The following is a 19971-nucleotide window of genomic DNA, read 5'->3' as shown; positions in this document are numbered from 1 at the left end:
CCCATGAAAATATTATTTTTCTGACGAAAAATAATGTGCCTGGAGGGCGCTGGTTCTCGGCATGTACTAGTCCCAAAGCATGCGCCCACACCGTTTAACGCGATAAATAAACGATTAGGCAAAGAATAATTTTTCCCCCAAAATCGAAAAAACAGTAAGCCTATAGCCCATGAAAATATCATTTTTGCGGCGAAAAATAAAGTGCCTCGAGGGCGTTGGTTCTCGGCATGAAGCAGTCCCAAAGCATGCGCAGACGCCGTTTAACGCGATAAATAAACGATTAGGCAAAGAATAATTTTTCACCCAAAAATCGAAAAAACAGTAAGCCTATAGCCCATGAAAATATCATTTTTGCGGCGAAAAATAAAGTGCCTCGAGGGCGTTGGTTCTCGGCATGAATCATTCTCAAAGCATGCGCAGACGCCGTTTAACGCGATAAATAAACGATTAGGCAAAGAATAATTTTTCCCCAAAAATCGAAAAAACAGTAAGCCTACAGCCCATGAAAATATCATTTTTGCGGCGAAAAATAAAGTGCCTCGAGGGCGTTGGTTCTCGGCATGAGTCAGTCCCAAAGCATGCGCAGACGCCGTTTAACGCGATAAATAAACGATTAGGCAAAGAATAATTTTTCCCCAAAAATCGAAAAAACAGTAAGCCTATAGCCCAGGAAAATATCATTTTTGCGGCGAAAAATAAAGTGCCTCGAGGGCGCTGCTTCTCGGCATGTACCAGTCCCAAAGCCTGCGCAGACGCCGTTTAACGCGATAAATAAACGATTAGGCAAAGAATAATTTTTCCCCCAAAATCGAAAAAACAGTAAGCCTGTAGCCCATGAAAATATTATTTTTCCGACGAAAAATAAAGTGCCTCGAGGGCATTGGTTCTCTTCATGCACCAGTCCCAGAGCATGCGCAGACGCCGTTTAACGCGATAAATAAACGATTAGGCAAAGAATAATTTTTCCCCAAAATTCGAAAAAACCGTAAATGAAAATATTATTTTTCCGACGAAAAATAATGTGCCTGGAGGGCGCTGGTTCTCGGCATGTACCAGTCCCAAAGCATGCGACCACGCCGTTTAACGCGATAAATAAACGATTAGGAAAAGAATAATTTTTCCCCCAAAATCGAAAAAACAGTAAAGCTATAGCCCATGAAAATATCATTTTTGCGGCGTAAAATAAAGTGCCTCGAGGGCGTTGGTTCTCGGCATGAATCAGTCCCAAAGCATGCGCAGACGCCGTTTAACGCGATAAATAAACGATTAGGCAAAGAATAATTTTTCCCCCAAAATCGAAAAAACAGTAAGCCTATAGCCCATGAAAATATCATTTTTGCGGCGAAAAATAAAGTGCCTCGAGGGCGTTGGTTCTCGGCATGAATCAATCCCAAAGCATGCGCAGACGCCGTTTAACGAAATAAATAAACGATTAGGCAAAAATAATTTTTCCACCAAAATCGAAAAAACAGTAAGCCTATAGCCCATGAAAATATCATTTTTGCGGCGAAAAATAAAGTGCCTCGAGGGCGTTGGTTCTCGGCATGAGTCAGTCCCAAAGCATGCGCAGACGCCGTTTAACGCGATAAATAAACGATTAGGCAAAGAATAATTTTTCCCCAAAAATCGAAAAAACAGTAAGCCTATAGCCCATGAAAATATCATTTTTGCGCCGAAAAATAAAGTGCCTCGAGGGCGTTGGTTCTCGGCATGAATCATTCTCAAAGCATGCGCAGACGCCGTTTAACGCGATAAATAAACGATTAGGCAAAGAATAATTTTTCCCCAAATATCGAAAAAACAGTAAGCCTACAGCCCATGAAAATATCATTTTTGCGGCGAAAAATAAAGTGCCTCGAGGGCATTGGTTCTCTGCATGCACCAGTCCCAGAGCATGCGCAGACGCCGTTTAACGCGATAAATAAACGATTAGGCAAAGAATAATTTTTCCCCAAAATTCGAAAAAACCGTAAATGAAAATATTATTTTTCCGACGAAAAATAATGTGCCTGGAGGGCGTTGGTTCTCGGCATGAATCAGTCCCAAAGTATGCGCAGACGCCGTTTAACGCGATAAATAAACGATTAGGCAAAAATAATTTTTCCCCCAAAATCGAAAAAACAGTAAGCCTATAGCCCATGAAAATATCATTTTTGCGGCGAAAAATAATGTGCCTCGAGGGCGTTGGTTCTCGGCATGCACCAGTCCCAAAGCATGCGCAGACGCCGTTTAACGCGATAAATAAACGATTAGGCAAAGAATAATTTTTCCCCAAAAATCGAAAAAACAGTAAGCCTATAGCCCATGAAAATATCATTTTTGCGCCGAAAAATAAAGTGCCTCGAGGGCGTTGGTTCTCGGCATGAATCATTCTCAAAGCATGCGCAGACGCCGTTTAACGCGATAAATAAACGATTAGGCAAAGAATAATTTTTCCCCAAATATCGAAAAAACAGTAAGCCTACAGCCCATGAAAATATCATTTTTGCGGCGAAAAATAAAGTGCCTCGAGGGCATTGGTTCTCTGCATGCACCAGTCCCAGAGCATGCGCAGACGCCGTTTAACGCGATAAATAAACGATTAGGCAAAGAATAATTTTTCCCCAAAATTCGAAAAAACCGTAAATGAAAATATTATTTTTCCGACGAAAAATAATGTGCCTGGAGGGCGTTGGTTCTCGGCATGAATCAGTCCCAAAGTATGCGCAGACGCCGTTTAACGCGATAAATAAACGATTAGGCAAAAATAATTTTTCCCCCAAAATCGAAAAAACAGTAAGCCTATAGCCCATGAAAATATCATTTTTGCGGCGAAAAATAATGTGCCTCGAGGGCGTTGGTTCTCGGCATGCACCAGTCCCAAAGCATGCGCAGACGCCGTTTAACGCGATAAATAAACGATTAGGCAAAGAATAATTTTTCCCCCAAAATCGAAAAAACAGTAAGCCTATAGCCCATGAAAATATCATTTTTGCGCCGAAAAATAAAGTGCCTCGAGGGCGCTGGTTCTCGGCATGTACCAGTCCCAAAGCATGCGCCGACGCCGTTTAACGCGATAAATAAACGATTAGGCAAAGAATAATTTTTTACCCAAAAATCGAAAAAACAGTAAGCCTATAGCCCGTGAAAATATTATTTTTCCGACGAAAAATAAAGTGCCTCGAGGGCGTTGGTTCTCTGCATGCACCAGTCCCTGAGCATGCGCAGACGCCGTTTAACGCGATAAATAAACGATTAGGCAAAGAATAATTTTTCCCCCAAAATCGAAAAAACAGTAAGCCTCTAGCCCATGAAAATATTATTTTTCCGACGAAAAATAAAGTGCCTCGAGGGCGTTGGTTCTCTGCATGCACCAGTCCCAGAGCATGCGCAGACGACGTTTAACGCGATAAATAAACGATTAGGCAAAGAATAATTTTTCCCCAAAATTCGAAAAAACAGTAAATGAAAATATCATTTTCGCGGCGAAAAATAAAGTGCCTCGAGGGCGTTGGTTCTCGGCATGAATCAGTCCCAAAGCATGCGCAGACGCCGTTTAACGCGATAAATAAACCATTAGGCAAAAATAATTTTTCCCCAAAAATCGAAAAAACAGTACCTCTATAGCCCATGAAAATATCATTTTTCCGACGAAAAATAATGTGCCTCGAGGGCGTTGGTTCTCGGCATGAATCAGTCTCAAAGCATGCGCAGACGCCGTTTAACGCGATAAATAAACGATTAGGCAAAGAATAAGTTTTCCCCCAAAATCGAAAAAACAGTAAGCCTATAGCCCATGAAAATATTATTTTTCCGACGAAAAATAAAGTGCCTCGAGGGCGTTGGTTCTCTGCATGCACCAGTCCCAGAGCATGCGCAGACGCCGTTTAACGCGATAAATAAACGATTAGGCAAAGAATAATTTTTCCCCAAAATTCGAAAAAACCGTAAATGAAAATATTATTTTTCCGACGAAAAATAATGTGCCTGGAGGGCGTTGGTTCTCGGCATGAATCAGTCCCAAAGTATGCGCAGACGCCGTTTAACGCGATAAATAAACGATTAGGCAAAAATAATTTTTCCCCCAAAATCGAAAAAACAGTAAGCCTATAGCCCATGAAAATATCATTTTTGCGGCGAAAAATAATGTGCCTCGAGGGCGTTGGTTCTCGGCATGCACCAGTCCCAAAGCATGCGCAGACGCCGTTTAACGCGATAAATAAACGATTAGGCAAAGAATAATTTTTCCCCCAAAATCGAAAAAACAGTAAGCCTATAGCCCATGAAAATATCATTTTTGCGCCGAAAAATAAAGTGCCTCGAGGGCGCTGGTTCTCGGCATGTACCAGTCCCAAAGCATGCGCCGACGCCGTTTAACGCGATAAATAAACGATTAGGCAAAGAATAATTTTTTACCCAAAAATCGAAAAAACAGTAAGCCTATAGCCCGTGAAAATATTATTTTTCCGACGAAAAATAAAGTGCCTCGAGGGCGTTGGTTCTCTGCATGCACCAGTCCCTGAGCATGCGCAGACGCCGTTTAACGCGATAAATAAACGATTAGGCAAAGAATAATTTTTCCCCCAAAATCGAAAAAACAGTAAGCCTCTAGCCCATGAAAATATTATTTTTCCGACGAAAAATAAAGTGCCTCGAGGGCGTTGGTTCTCTGCATGCACCAGTCCCAGAGCATGCGCAGACGACGTTTAACGCGATAAATAAACGATTAGGCAAAGAATAATTTTTCCCCAAAATTCGAAAAAACAGTAAATGAAAATATCATTTTCGCGGCGAAAAATAAAGTGCCTCGAGGGCGTTGGTTCTCGGCATGAATCAGTCCCAAAGCATGCGCAGACGCCGTTTAACGCGATAAATAAACCATTAGGCAAAAATAATTTTTCCCCAAAAATCGAAAAAACAGTACCTCTATAGCCCATGAAAATATCATTTTTCCGACGAAAAATAATGTGCCTCGAGGGCGTTGGTTCTCGGCATGAATCAGTCTCAAAGCATGCGCAGACGCCGTTTAACGCGATAAATAAACGATTAGGCAAAGAATAAGTTTTCCCCCAAAATCGAAAAAACAGTAAGCCTATAGCCCATGAAAATATTATTTTTCCGACGAAAAATAAAGTGCCTCGAGGGCGTTGGTTCTCTGCATGCACCAGTCCCAGAGCATGCGCAGACGCCGTTTAACGCGATAAATAAACGATTAGGCAAAGAATAATTTTTCACCTAAAAATCGAAAAAACAGTAAGCCTATAGCCCATGAAAATATTATTTTTCCGACGAAAAATAATGTGCCTGGAGGGCGCTGGTTCTCGGCATGCACCAGTCCCGGAGCATGCGCCCACACCGTTTAACGCGATAAATAAACGATTAGGCAAAGAATAATTTTTCCCCCAAAATCGAAAAAACAGTAAGCCTATAGCCCATGAAAATATCATTTTTGCGGCGAAAAATAAAGTGCCTCGAGGGCGTTGGTTCTCGGCATGAATCAGTCCCAAAGCATGCGCAGACGCTGTTTAACGCGATAAATAAACGATTAGGCAAAGAATAATTTTTCACCCAAAAATCGAAAAAACAGTAAGCCTATAGCCCATGAACATATCATTTTTCCGACGAAAAATAATGTGCCTCGAGGGCGCTGGTTCTCTGCATGCACCAGTCCCGGAGCATGCGCAGACGCCGTTTAACGCGATAAATAAACGATTAGGCAAAGAATAATTTTTCACCCAAAAATCGAAAAAACAGTAACCCTATAGCCCTTGAAAATATCATTTTTGCGACGAAAATAATGTGCCTCGAGGGCGCTGGTTCTTGGCATGCACCACTCCCAGAGCATGCGCAGACGCACTTTAACGCGATAAATAAACGATTAGGCAAAGAATAATTTTTCACCCAAAAATCGAAAAAACAGTAAGCCTATAGCCCATGAAAATATTATTTTTCCGACGAAAAATAAAGTGCCTCGAGGGCGTTGGTTCTCTGCATGCACCAGTCCCAGAGCATGCGCAGACGACGTTTAACGCGATAAATAAACGATTAGGCAAAGAATAATTTTTCCCCAAAATTCGAAAAAACAGTAAATGAAAATATCATTTTTGCGGCGAAAAATAAAGTGCCTCGAGGGCGTTGGTTCTCGGCATGAATCAGTCCCAAAGCATGCGCAGACGCCGTTTAACGCGATAAATAAACGATTAGGCAAAAATAATTTTTCCCCAAAAATCGAAAAAACAGTACCTCTATAGCCCATGAAAATATCATTTTTCCGACGAAAAATAATGTGCCTCGAGGGCGTTGGTTCTCGGCATGAATCAGTCTCAAAGCATGCGCAGACGCCGTTTAACGCGATAAATAAACGATTAGGCAAAGAATAATTTTTCCCCCAAAATCGAAAAAACAGTAAGCCTATAGCCCATGAAAATATTATTTTTCCGACGAAAAATAAAGTGCCTCGAGGGCGTTGGTTCTCTGCATGCACCAGTCCCAGAGCATGCGCAGACGCCGTTTAACGCGATAAATAAACGATTAGGCAAAGAATAATTTTTCACCTAAAAATCGAAAAAACAGTAAGCCTATAGCCCATGAAAATATTATTTTTCTGACGAAAAATAATGTGCCTGGAGGGCGCTGGTTCTCGGCATGTACTAGTCCCAAAGCATGCGCCCACACCGTTTAACGCGATAAATAAACGATTAGGCAAAGAATAATTTTTCCCCCAAAATCGAAAAAACAGTAAGCCTATAGCCCATGAAAATATCATTTTTGCGGCGAAAAATAAAGTGCCTCGAGGGCGTTGGTTCTCGGCATGAAGCAGTCCCAAAGCATGCGCAGACGCCGTTTAACGCGATAAATAAACGATTAGGCAAAGAATAATTTTTCACCCAAAAATCGAAAAAACAGTAAGCCTATAGCCCATGAAAATATCATTTTTGCGGCGAAAAATAAAGTGCCTCGAGGGCGTTGGTTCTCGGCATGAATCATTCTCAAAGCATGCGCAGACGCCGTTTAACGCGATAAATAAACGATTAGGCAAAGAATAATTTTTCCCCAAAAATCGAAAAAACAGTAAGCCTACAGCCCATGAAAATATCATTTTTGCGGCGAAAAATAAAGTGCCTCGAGGGCGTTGGTTCTCGGCATGAGTCAGTCCCAAAGCATGCGCAGACGCCGTTTAACGCGATAAATAAACGATTAGGCAAAGAATAATTTTTCCCCAAAAATCGAAAAAACAGTAAGCCTATAGCCCAGGAAAATATCATTTTTGCGGCGAAAAATAAAGTGCCTCGAGGGCGCTGCTTCTCGGCATGTACCAGTCCCAAAGCCTGCGCAGACGCCGTTTAACGCGATAAATAAACGATTAGGCAAAGAATAATTTTTCCCCCAAAATCGAAAAAACAGTAAGCCTGTAGCCCATGAAAATATTATTTTTCCGACGAAAAATAAAGTGCCTCGAGGGCATTGGTTCTCTTCATGCACCAGTCCCAGAGCATGCGCAGACGCCGTTTAACGCGATAAATAAACGATTAGGCAAAGAATAATTTTTCCCCAAAATTCGAAAAAACCGTAAATGAAAATATTATTTTTCCGACGAAAAATAATGTGCCTGGAGGGCGCTGGTTCTCGGCATGTACCAGTCCCAAAGCATGCGACCACGCCGTTTAACGCGATAAATAAACGATTAGGAAAAGAATAATTTTTCCCCCAAAATCGAAAAAACAGTAAAGCTATAGCCCATGAAAATATCATTTTTGCGGCGTAAAATAAAGTGCCTCGAGGGCGTTGGTTCTCGGCATGAATCAGTCCCAAAGCATGCGCAGACGCCGTTTAACGCGATAAATAAACGATTAGGCAAAGAATAATTTTTCCCCCAAAATCGAAAAAACAGTAAGCCTATAGCCCATGAAAATATCATTTTTGCGGCGAAAAATAAAGTGCCTCGAGGGCGTTGGTTCTCGGCATGAATCAATCCCAAAGCATGCGCAGACGCCGTTTAACGAAATAAATAAACGATTAGGCAAAAATAATTTTTCCACCAAAATCGAAAAAACAGTAAGCCTATAGCCCATGAAAATATCATTTTTGCGGCGAAAAATAAAGTGCCTCGAGGGCGTTGGTTCTCGGCATGAGTCAGTCCCAAAGCATGCGCAGACGCCGTTTAACGCGATAAATAAACGATTAGGCAAAGAATAATTTTTCCCCAAAAATCGAAAAAACAGTAAGCCTATAGCCCATGAAAATATCATTTTTGCGCCGAAAAATAAAGTGCCTCGAGGGCGTTGGTTCTCGGCATGAATCATTCTCAAAGCATGCGCAGACGCCGTTTAACGCGATAAATAAACGATTAGGCAAAGAATAATTTTTCCCCAAATATCGAAAAAACAGTAAGCCTACAGCCCATGAAAATATCATTTTTGCGGCGAAAAATAAAGTGCCTCGAGGGCATTGGTTCTCTGCATGCACCAGTCCCAGAGCATGCGCAGACGCCGTTTAACGCGATAAATAAACGATTAGGCAAAGAATAATTTTTCCCCAAAATTCGAAAAAACCGTAAATGAAAATATTATTTTTCCGACGAAAAATAATGTGCCTGGAGGGCGTTGGTTCTCGGCATGAATCAGTCCCAAAGTATGCGCAGACGCCGTTTAACGCGATAAATAAACGATTAGGCAAAAATAATTTTTCCCCCAAAATCGAAAAAACAGTAAGCCTATAGCCCATGAAAATATCATTTTTGCGGCGAAAAATAATGTGCCTCGAGGGCGTTGGTTCTCGGCATGCACCAGTCCCAAAGCATGCGCAGACGCCGTTTAACGCGATAAATAAACGATTAGGCAAAGAATAATTTTTCCCCCAAAATCGAAAAAACAGTAAGCCTATAGCCCATGAAAATATCATTTTTGCGCCGAAAAATAAAGTGCCTCGAGGGCGCTGGTTCTCGGCATGTACCAGTCCCAAAGCATGCGCCGACGCCGTTTAACGCGATAAATAAACGATTAGGCAAAGAATAATTTTTTACCCAAAAATCGAAAAAACAGTAAGCCTATAGCCCGTGAAAATATTATTTTTCCGACGAAAAATAAAGTGCCTCGAGGGCGTTGGTTCTCTGCATGCACCAGTCCCTGAGCATGCGCAGACGCCGTTTAACGCGATAAATAAACGATTAGGCAAAGAATAATTTTTCCCCCAAAATCGAAAAAACAGTAAGCCTCTAGCCCATGAAAATATTATTTTTCCGACGAAAAATAAAGTGCCTCGAGGGCGTTGGTTCTCTGCATGCACCAGTCCCAGAGCATGCGCAGACGACGTTTAACGCGATAAATAAACGATTAGGCAAAGAATAATTTTTCCCCAAAATTCGAAAAAACAGTAAATGAAAATATCATTTTCGCGGCGAAAAATAAAGTGCCTCGAGGGCGTTGGTTCTCGGCATGAATCAGTCCCAAAGCATGCGCAGACGCCGTTTAACGCGATAAATAAACCATTAGGCAAAAATAATTTTTCCCCAAAAATCGAAAAAACAGTACCTCTATAGCCCATGAAAATATCATTTTTCCGACGAAAAATAATGTGCCTCGAGGGCGTTGGTTCTCGGCATGAATCAGTCTCAAAGCATGCGCAGACGCCGTTTAACGCGATAAATAAACGATTAGGCAAAGAATAAGTTTTCCCCCAAAATCGAAAAAACAGTAAGCCTATAGCCCATGAAAATATTATTTTTCCGACGAAAAATAAAGTGCCTCGAGGGCGTTGGTTCTCTGCATGCACCAGTCCCAGAGCATGCGCAGACGCCGTTTAACGCGATAAATAAACGATTAGGCAAAGAATAATTTTTCACCTAAAAATCGAAAAAACAGTAAGCCTATAGCCCATGAAAATATTATTTTTCCGACGAAAAATAATGTGCCTGGAGGGCGCTGGTTCTCGGCATGCACCAGTCCCGGAGCATGCGCCCACACCGTTTAACGCGATAAATAAACGATTAGGCAAAGAATAATTTTTCCCCCAAAATCGAAAAAACAGTAAGCCTATAGCCCATGAAAATATCATTTTTGCGGCGAAAAATAAAGTGCCTCGAGGGCGTTGGTTCTCGGCATGAATCAGTCCCAAAGCATGCGCAGACGCTGTTTAACGCGATAAATAAACGATTAGGCAAAGAATAATTTTTCACCCAAAAATCGAAAAAACAGTAAGCCTATAGCCCATGAACATATCATTTTTCCGACGAAAAATAATGTGCCTCGAGGGCGCTGGTTCTCTGCATGCACCAGTCCCGGAGCATGCGCAGACGCCGTTTAACGCGATAAATAAACGATTAGGCAAAGAATAATTTTTCACCCAAAAATCGAAAAAACAGTAACCCTATAGCCCTTGAAAATATCATTTTTGCGACGAAAATAATGTGCCTCGAGGGCGCTGGTTCTTGGCATGCACCACTCCCAGAGCATGCGCAGACGCACTTTAACGCGATAAATAAACGATTAGGCAAAGAATAATTTTTCACCCAAAAATCGAAAAAACAGTAAGCCTATAGCCCATGAAAATATTATTTTTCCGACGAAAAATAAAGTGCCTCGAGGGCGTTGGTTCTCTGCATGCACCAGTCCCAGAGCATGCGCAGACGACGTTTAACGCGATAAATAAACGATTAGGCAAAGAATAATTTTTCCCCAAAATTCGAAAAAACAGTAAATGAAAATATCATTTTTGCGGCGAAAAATAAAGTGCCTCGAGGGCGTTGGTTCTCGGCATGAATCAGTCCCAAAGCATGCGCAGACGCCGTTTAACGCGATAAATAAACGATTAGGCAAAAATAATTTTTCCCCAAAAATCGAAAAAACAGTACCTCTATAGCCCATGAAAATATCATTTTTCCGACGAAAAATAATGTGCCTCGAGGGCGTTGGTTCTCGGCATGAATCAGTCTCAAAGCATGCGCAGACGCCGTTTAACGCGATAAATAAACGATTAGGCAAAGAATAATTTTTCCCCCAAAATCGAAAAAACAGTAAGCCTATAGCCCATGAAAATATTATTTTTCCGACGAAAAATAAAGTGCCTCGAGGGCGTTGGTTCTCTGCATGCACCAGTCCCAGAGCATGCGCAGACGCCGTTTAACGCGATAAATAAACGATTAGGCAAAGAATAATTTTTCACCTAAAAATCGAAAAAACAGTAAGCCTATAGCCCATGAAAATATTATTTTTCTGACGAAAAATAATGTGCCTGGAGGGCGCTGGTTCTCGGCATGTACTAGTCCCAAAGCATGCGCCCACACCGTTTAACGCGATAAATAAACGATTAGGCAAAGAATAATTTTTCCCCCAAAATCGAAAAAACAGTAAGCCTATAGCCCATGAAAATATCATTTTTGCGGCGAAAAATAAAGTGCCTCGAGGGCGTTGGTTCTCGGCATGAAGCAGTCCCAAAGCATGCGCAGACGCCGTTTAACGCGATAAATAAACGATTAGGCAAAGAATAATTTTTCACCCAAAAATCGAAAAAACAGTAAGCCTATAGCCCATGAAAATATCATTTTTGCGGCGAAAAATAAAGTGCCTCGAGGGCGTTGGTTCTCGGCATGAATCATTCTCAAAGCATGCGCAGACGCCGTTTAACGCGATAAATAAACGATTAGGCAAAGAATAATTTTTCCCCAAAAATCGAAAAAACAGTAAGCCTACAGCCCATGAAAATATCATTTTTGCGGCGAAAAATAAAGTGCCTCGAGGGCGTTGGTTCTCGGCATGAGTCAGTCCCAAAGCATGCGCAGACGCCGTTTAACGCGATAAATAAACGATTAGGCAAAGAATAATTTTTCCCCAAAAATCGAAAAAACAGTAAGCCTATAGCCCAGGAAAATATCATTTTTGCGGCGAAAAATAAAGTGCCTCGAGGGCGCTGCTTCTCGGCATGTACCAGTCCCAAAGCCTGCGCAGACGCCGTTTAACGCGATAAATAAACGATTAGGCAAAGAATAATTTTTCCCCCAAAATCGAAAAAACAGTAAGCCTGTAGCCCATGAAAATATTATTTTTCCGACGAAAAATAAAGTGCCTCGAGGGCATTGGTTCTCTTCATGCACCAGTCCCAGAGCATGCGCAGACGCCGTTTAACGCGATAAATAAACGATTAGGCAAAGAATAATTTTTCCCCAAAATTCGAAAAAACCGTAAATGAAAATATTATTTTTCCGACGAAAAATAATGTGCCTGGAGGGCGCTGGTTCTCGGCATGTACCAGTCCCAAAGCATGCGACCACGCCGTTTAACGCGATAAATAAACGATTAGGAAAAGAATAATTTTTCCCCCAAAATCGAAAAAACAGTAAAGCTATAGCCCATGAAAATATCATTTTTGCGGCGTAAAATAAAGTGCCTCGAGGGCGTTGGTTCTCGGCATGAATCAGTCCCAAAGCATGCGCAGACGCCGTTTAACGCGATAAATAAACGATTAGGCAAAGAATAATTTTTCCCCCAAAATCGAAAAAACAGTAAGCCTATAGCCCATGAAAATATCATTTTTGCGGCGAAAAATAAAGTGCCTCGAGGGCGTTGGTTCTCGGCATGAATCAATCCCAAAGCATGCGCAGACGCCGTTTAACGAAATAAATAAACGATTAGGCAAAAATAATTTTTCCACCAAAATCGAAAAAACAGTAAGCCTATAGCCCATGAAAATATCATTTTTGCGGCGAAAAATAAAGTGCCTCGAGGGCGTTGGTTCTCGGCATGAGTCAGTCCCAAAGCATGCGCAGACGCCGTTTAACGCGATAAATAAACGATTAGGCAAAGAATAATTTTTCCCCAAAAATCGAAAAAACAGTAAGCCTATAGCCCATGAAAATATCATTTTTGCGCCGAAAAATAAAGTGCCTCGAGGGCGTTGGTTCTCGGCATGAATCATTCTCAAAGCATGCGCAGACGCCGTTTAACGCGATAAATAAACGATTAGGCAAAGAATAATTTTTCCCCAAATATCGAAAAAACAGTAAGCCTACAGCCCATGAAAATATCATTTTTGCGGCGAAAAATAAAGTGCCTCGAGGGCATTGGTTCTCTGCATGCACCAGTCCCAGAGCATGCGCAGACGCCGTTTAACGCGATAAATAAACGATTAGGCAAAGAATAATTTTTCCCCAAAATTCGAAAAAACCGTAAATGAAAATATTATTTTTCCGACGAAAAATAATGTGCCTGGAGGGCGTTGGTTCTCGGCATGAATCAGTCCCAAAGTATGCGCAGACGCCGTTTAACGCGATAAATAAACGATTAGGCAAAAATAATTTTTCCCCCAAAATCGAAAAAACAGTAAGCCTATAGCCCATGAAAATATCATTTTTGCGGCGAAAAATAATGTGCCTCGAGGGCGTTGGTTCTCGGCATGCACCAGTCCCAAAGCATGCGCAGACGCCGTTTAACGCGATAAATAAACGATTAGGCAAAGAATAATTTTTCCCCCAAAATCGAAAAAACAGTAAGCCTATAGCCCATGAAAATATCATTTTTGCGCCGAAAAATAAAGTGCCTCGAGGGCGCTGGTTCTCGGCATGTACCAGTCCCAAAGCATGCGCCGACGCCGTTTAACGCGATAAATAAACGATTAGGCAAAGAATAATTTTTTACCCAAAAATCGAAAAAACAGTAAGCCTATAGCCCGTGAAAATATTATTTTTCCGACGAAAAATAAAGTGCCTCGAGGGCGTTGGTTCTCTGCATGCACCAGTCCCTGAGCATGCGCAGACGCCGTTTAACGCGATAAATAAACGATTAGGCAAAGAATAATTTTTCCCCCAAAATCGAAAAAACAGTAAGCCTCTAGCCCATGAAAATATTATTTTTCCGACGAAAAATAAAGTGCCTCGAGGGCGTTGGTTCTCTGCATGCACCAGTCCCAGAGCATGCGCAGACGACGTTTAACGCGATAAATAAACGATTAGGCAAAGAATAATTTTTCCCCAAAATTCGAAAAAACAGTAAATGAAAATATCATTTTCGCGGCGAAAAATAAAGTGCCTCGAGGGCGTTGGTTCTCGGCATGAATCAGTCCCAAAGCATGCGCAGACGCCGTTTAACGCGATAAATAAACCATTAGGCAAAAATAATTTTTCCCCAAAAATCGAAAAAACAGTACCTCTATAGCCCATGAAAAGATCATTTTTCCGACGAAAAATAATGTGCCTCGAGGGCGTTGGTTCTCGGCATGAATCAGTCTCAAAGCATGCGCAGACGCCGTTTAACGCGATAAATAAACGATTAGGCAAAGAATAAGTTTTCCCCCAAAATCGAAAAAACAGTAAGCCTATAGCCCATGAAAATATTATTTTTCCGACGAAAAATAAAGTGCCTCGAGGGCGTTGGTTCTCTGCATGCACCAGTCCCAGAGCATGCGCAGACGCCGTTTAACGCGATAAATAAACGATTAGGCAAAGAATAATTTTTCACCTAAAAATCGAAAAAACAGTAAGCCTATAGCCCATGAAAATATTATTTTTCCGACGAAAAATAATGTGCCTGGAGGGCGCTGGTTCTCGGCATGCACCAGTCCCGGAGCATGCGCCCACACCGTTTAACGCGATAAATAAACGATTAGGCAAAGAATAATTTTTCCCCCAAAATCGAAAAAACAGTAAGCCTATAGCCCATGAAAATATCATTTTTGCGGCGAAAAATAAAGTGCCTCGAGGGCGTTGGTTCTCGGCATGAATCAGTCCCAAAGCATGCGCAGACGCCGTTTAACGCGATAAATAAACGATTAGGCAAAGAATAATTTTTCCCCAAATATCGAAAAAACAGTAAGCCTACAGCCCATGAAAATATCATTTTTGCGGCGAAAAATAAAGTGCCTCGAGGGCATTGGTTCTCTGCATGCACCAGTCCCAGAGCATGCGCAGACGCCGTTTAACGCGATAAATAAACGATTAGGCAAAGAATAATTTTTCCCCCAAAATCGAAAAAACAGTAAGCCTATAGCCCATGAAAATATCATTTTTGCGGCGAAAAATAAAGTGCCTCGAGGGCGTTGGTTCTCGGCATGAATCAATCCCAAAGCATGCGCAGACGCCGTTTAACGAAATAAATAAACGATTAGGCAAAAATAATTTTTCCACCAAAATCGAAAAAACAGTAAGCCTATAGCCCATGAAAATATCATTTTTGCGGCGAAAAATAAAGTGCCTCGAGGGCGTTGGTTCTCGGCATGAGTCAGTCCCAAAGCATGCGCAGACGCCGTTTAACGCGATAAATAAACGATTAGGCAAAGAATAATTTTTCCCCAAAAATCGAAAAAACAGTAAGCCTATAGCCCATGAAAATATCATTTTTGCGCCGAAAAATAAAGTGCCTCGAGGGCGTTGGTTCTCGGCATGAATCATTCTCAAAGCATGCGCAGACGCCGTTTAACGCGATAAATAAACGATTAGGCAAAGAATAATTTTTCCCCAAAAATCGAAAAAACAGTAAGCCTACAGCCCATGAAAATATCATTTTTGCGGCGAAAAATAAAGTGCCTCGAGGGCGTTGGTTCTCGGCATGAGTCAGTCCCAAAGCATGCGCAGACGCCGTTTAACGCGATAAATAAACGATTAGGCAAAGAATAATTTTTCCCCAAAAATCGAAAAAACAGTAAGCCTATAGCCCAGGAAAATATCATTTTTGCGGCGAAAAATAAAGTGCCTCGAGGGCGCTGCTTCTCGGCATGTACCAGTCCCAAAGCCTGCGCAGACGCCGTTTAACGCGATAAATAAACGATTAGGCAAAGAATAATTTTTCCCCCAAAATCGAAAAAACAGTAAGCCTGTAGCCCATGAAAATATTATTTTTCCGACGAAAAATAAAGTGCCTCGAGGGCATTGGTTCTCTTCATGCACCAGTCCCAGAGCATGCGCAGACGCCGTTTAACGCGATAAATAAACGATTAGGCAAAGAATAATTTTTCCCCAAAATTCGAAAAAACCGTAAATGAAAATATTATTTTTCCGACGAAAAATAATGTGCCTGGAGGGCGCTGGTTCTCGGCATGTACCAGTCCCAAAGCATGCGACCACGCCGTTTAACGCGATAAATAAACGATTAGGAAAAGAATAATTTTTCCCCCAAAATCGAAAAAACAGTAAAGCTATAGCCCATGAAAATATCATTTTTGCGGCGTAAAATAAAGTGCCTCGAGGGCGTTGGTTCTCGGCATGAATCAGTCCCAAAGCATGCGCAGACGCCGTTTAACGCGATAAATAAACGATTAGGCAAAGAATAATTTTTCCCCCAAAATCGAAAAAACAGTAAGCCTATAGCCCATGAAAATATCATTTTTGCGGCGAAAAATAAAGTGCCTCGAGGGCGTTGGTTCTCGGCATGAATCAATCCCAAAGCATGCGCAGACGCCGTTTAACGAAATAAATAAACGATTAGGCAAAAATAATTTTTCCACCAAAATCGAAAAAACAGTAAGCCTATAGCCCATGAAAATATCATTTTTGCGGCGAAAAATAAAGTGCCTCGAGGGCGTTGGTTCTCGGCATGAGTCAGTCCCAAAGCATGCGCAGACGCCGTTTAACGCGATAAATAAACGATTAGGCAAAGAATAATTTTTCCCCAAAAATCGAAAAAACAGTAAGCCTATAGCCCATGAAAATATCATTTTTGCGCCGAAAAATAAAGTGCCTCGAGGGCGTTGGTTCTCGGCATGAATCATTCTCAAAGCATGCGCAGACGCCGTTTAACGCGATAAATAAACGATTAGGCAAAGAATAATTTTTCCCCAAATATCGAAAAAACAGTAAGCCTACAGCCCATGAAAATATCATTTTTGCGGCGAAAAATAAAGTGCCTCGAGGGCATTGGTTCTCTGCATGCACCAGTCCCAGAGCATGCGCAGACGCCGTTTAACGCGATAAATAAACGATTAGGCAAAGAATAATTTTTCCCCAAAATTCGAAAAAACCGTAAATGAAAATATTATTTTTCCGACGAAAAATAATGTGCCTGGAGGGCGTTGGTTCTCGGCATGAATCAGTCCCAAAGTATGCGCAGACGCCGTTTAACGCGATAAATAAACGATTAGGCAAAAATAATTTTTCCCCCAAAATCGAAAAAACAGTAAGCCTATAGCCCATGAAAATATCATTTTTGCGGCGAAAAATAATGTGCCTCGAGGGCGTTGGTTCTCGGCATGCACCAGTCCCAAAGCATGCGCAGACGCCGTTTAACGCGATAAATAAACGATTAGGCAAAGAATAATTTTTCCCCCAAAATCGAAAAAACAGTAAGCCTATAGCCCATGAAAATATCATTTTTGCGCCGAAAAATAAAGTGCCTCGAGGGCGCTGGTTCTCGGCATGTACCAGTCCCAAAGCATGCGCCGACGCCGTTTAAACGCGATAAATAAACGATTAGGCAAAGAATAATTTTTTACCCAAAAATCGAAAAAACAGTAAGCCTATAGCCCGTGAAAATATTATTTTTCCGACGAAAAATAAAGTGCCTCGAGGGCGTTGGTTCTCTGCATGCACCAGTCCCTGAGCATGCGCAGACGCCGTTTAACGCGATAAATAAACGATTAGGCAAAGAATAATTTTTCCCCCAAAATCGAAAAAACAGTAAGCCTCTAGCCCATGAAAATATTATTTTTCCGACGAAAAATAAAGTGCCTCGAGGGCGTTGGTTCTCTGCATGCACCAGTCCCAGAGCATGCGCAGACGACGTTTAACGCGATAAATAAACGATTAGGCAAAGAATAATTTTTCCCCAAAATTCGAAAAAACAGTAAATGAAAATATCATTTTCGCGGCGAAAAATAAAGTGCCTCGAGGGCGTTGGTTCTCGGCATGAATCAGTCCCAAAGCATGCGCAGACGCCGTTTAACGCGATAAATAAACCATTAGGCAAAAATAATTTTTCCCCAAAAATCGAAAAAACAGTACCTCTATAGCCCATGAAAATATCATTTTTCCGACGAAAAATAATGTGCCTCGAGGGCGTTGGTTCTCGGCATGAATCAGTCTCAAAGCATGCGCAGACGCCGTTTAACGCGATAAATAAACGATTAGGCAAAGAATAAGTTTTCCCCCAAAATCGAAAAAACAGTAAGCCTATAGCCCATGAAAATATTATTTTTCCGACGAAAAATAAAGTGCCTCGAGGGCGTTGGTTCTCTGCATGCACCAGTCCCAGAGCATGCGCAGACGCCGTTTAACGCGATAAATAAACGATTAGGCAAAGAATAATTTTTCACCTAAAAATCGAAAAAACAGTAAGCCTATAGCCCATGAAAATATTATTTTTCCGACGAAAAATAATGTGCCTGGAGGGCGCTGGTTCTCGGCATGCACCAGTCCCGGAGCATGCGCCCACACCGTTTAACGCGATAAATAAACGATTAGGCAAAGAATAATTTTTCCCCCAAAATCGAAAAAACAGTAAGCCTATAGCCCATGAAAATATCATTTTTGCGGCGAAAAATAAAGTGCCTCGAGGGCGTTGGTTCTCGGCATGAATCAGTCCCAAAGCATGCGCAGACGCTGTTTAACGCGATAAATAAACGATTAGGCAAAGAATAATTTTTCACCCAAAAATCGAAAAAACAGTAAGCCTATAGCCCATGAACATATCATTTTTCCGACGAAAAATAATGTGCCTCGAGGGCGCTGGTTCTCTGCATGCACCAGTCCCGGAGCATGCGCAGACGCCGTTTAACGCGATAAATAAACGATTAGGCAAAGAATAATTTTTCACCCAAAAATCGAAAAAACAGTAACCCTATAGCCCTTGAAAATATCATTTTTGCGACGAAAATAATGTGCCTCGAGGGCGCTGGTTCTTGGCATGCACCACTCCCAGAGCATGCGCAGACGCACTTTAACGCGATAAATAAACGATTAGGCAAAGAATAATTTTTCACCCAAAAATCGAAAAAACAGTAAGCCTATAGCCCATGAAAATATTATTTTTCCGACGAAAAATAAAGTGCCTCGAGGGCGTTGGTTCTCTGCATGCACCAGTCCCAGAGCATGCGCAGACGACGTTTAACGCGATAAATAAACGATTAGGCAAAGAATAATTTTTCCCCAAAATTCGAAAAAACAGTAAATGAAAATATCATTTTTGCGGCGAAAAATAAAGTGCCTCGAGGGCGTTGGTTCTCGGCATGAATCAGTCCCAAAGCATGCGCAGACGCCGTTTAACGCGATAAATAAACGATTAGGCAAAAATAATTTTTCCCCAAAAATCGAAAAAACAGTACCTCTATAGCCCATGAAAATATCATTTTTCCGACGAAAAATAATGTGCCTCGAGGGCGTTGGTTCTCGGCATGAATCAGTCTCAAAGCATGCGCAGACGCCGTTTAACGCGATAAATAAACGATTAGGCAAAGAATAATTTTTCCCCCAAAATCGAAAAAACAGTAAGCCTATAGCCCATGAAAATATTATTTTTCCGACGAAAAATAAAGTGCCTCGAGGGCGTTGGTTCTCTGCATGCACCAGTCCCAGAGCATGCGCAGACGCCGTTTAACGCGATAAATAAACGATTAGGCAAAGAATAATTTTTCACCTAAAAATCGAAAAAACAGTAAGCCTATAGCCCATGAAAATATTATTTTTCTGACGAAAAATAATGTGCCTGGAGGGCGCTGGTTCTCGGCATGTACTAGTCCCAAAGCATGCGCCCACACCGTTTAACGCGATAAATAAACGATTAGGCAAAGAATAATTTTTCCCCCAAAATCGAAAAAACAGTAAGCCTATAGCCCATGAAAATATCATTTTTGCGGCGAAAAATAAAGTGCCTCGAGGGCGTTGGTTCTCGGCATGAAGCAGTCCCAAAGCATGCGCAGACGCCGTTTAACGCGATAAATAAACGATTAGGCAAAGAATAATTTTTCACCCAAAAATCGAAAAAACAGTAAGCCTATAGCCCATGAACATATCATTTTTCCGACGAAAAATAATGTGCCTCGAGGGCGTTGGTTCTCTGCATGCACCAGTCCCGGAGC

This window comes from Dermacentor variabilis, chromosome 11 (genome assembly GCF_050947875.1).
Source record: "Dermacentor variabilis isolate Ectoservices chromosome 11, ASM5094787v1, whole genome shotgun sequence".
Taxonomy (NCBI): Eukaryota; Metazoa; Arthropoda; class Arachnida; order Ixodida; family Ixodidae; genus Dermacentor; species Dermacentor variabilis.
Note: the sequence above shows the minus strand (reverse complement) of the source record.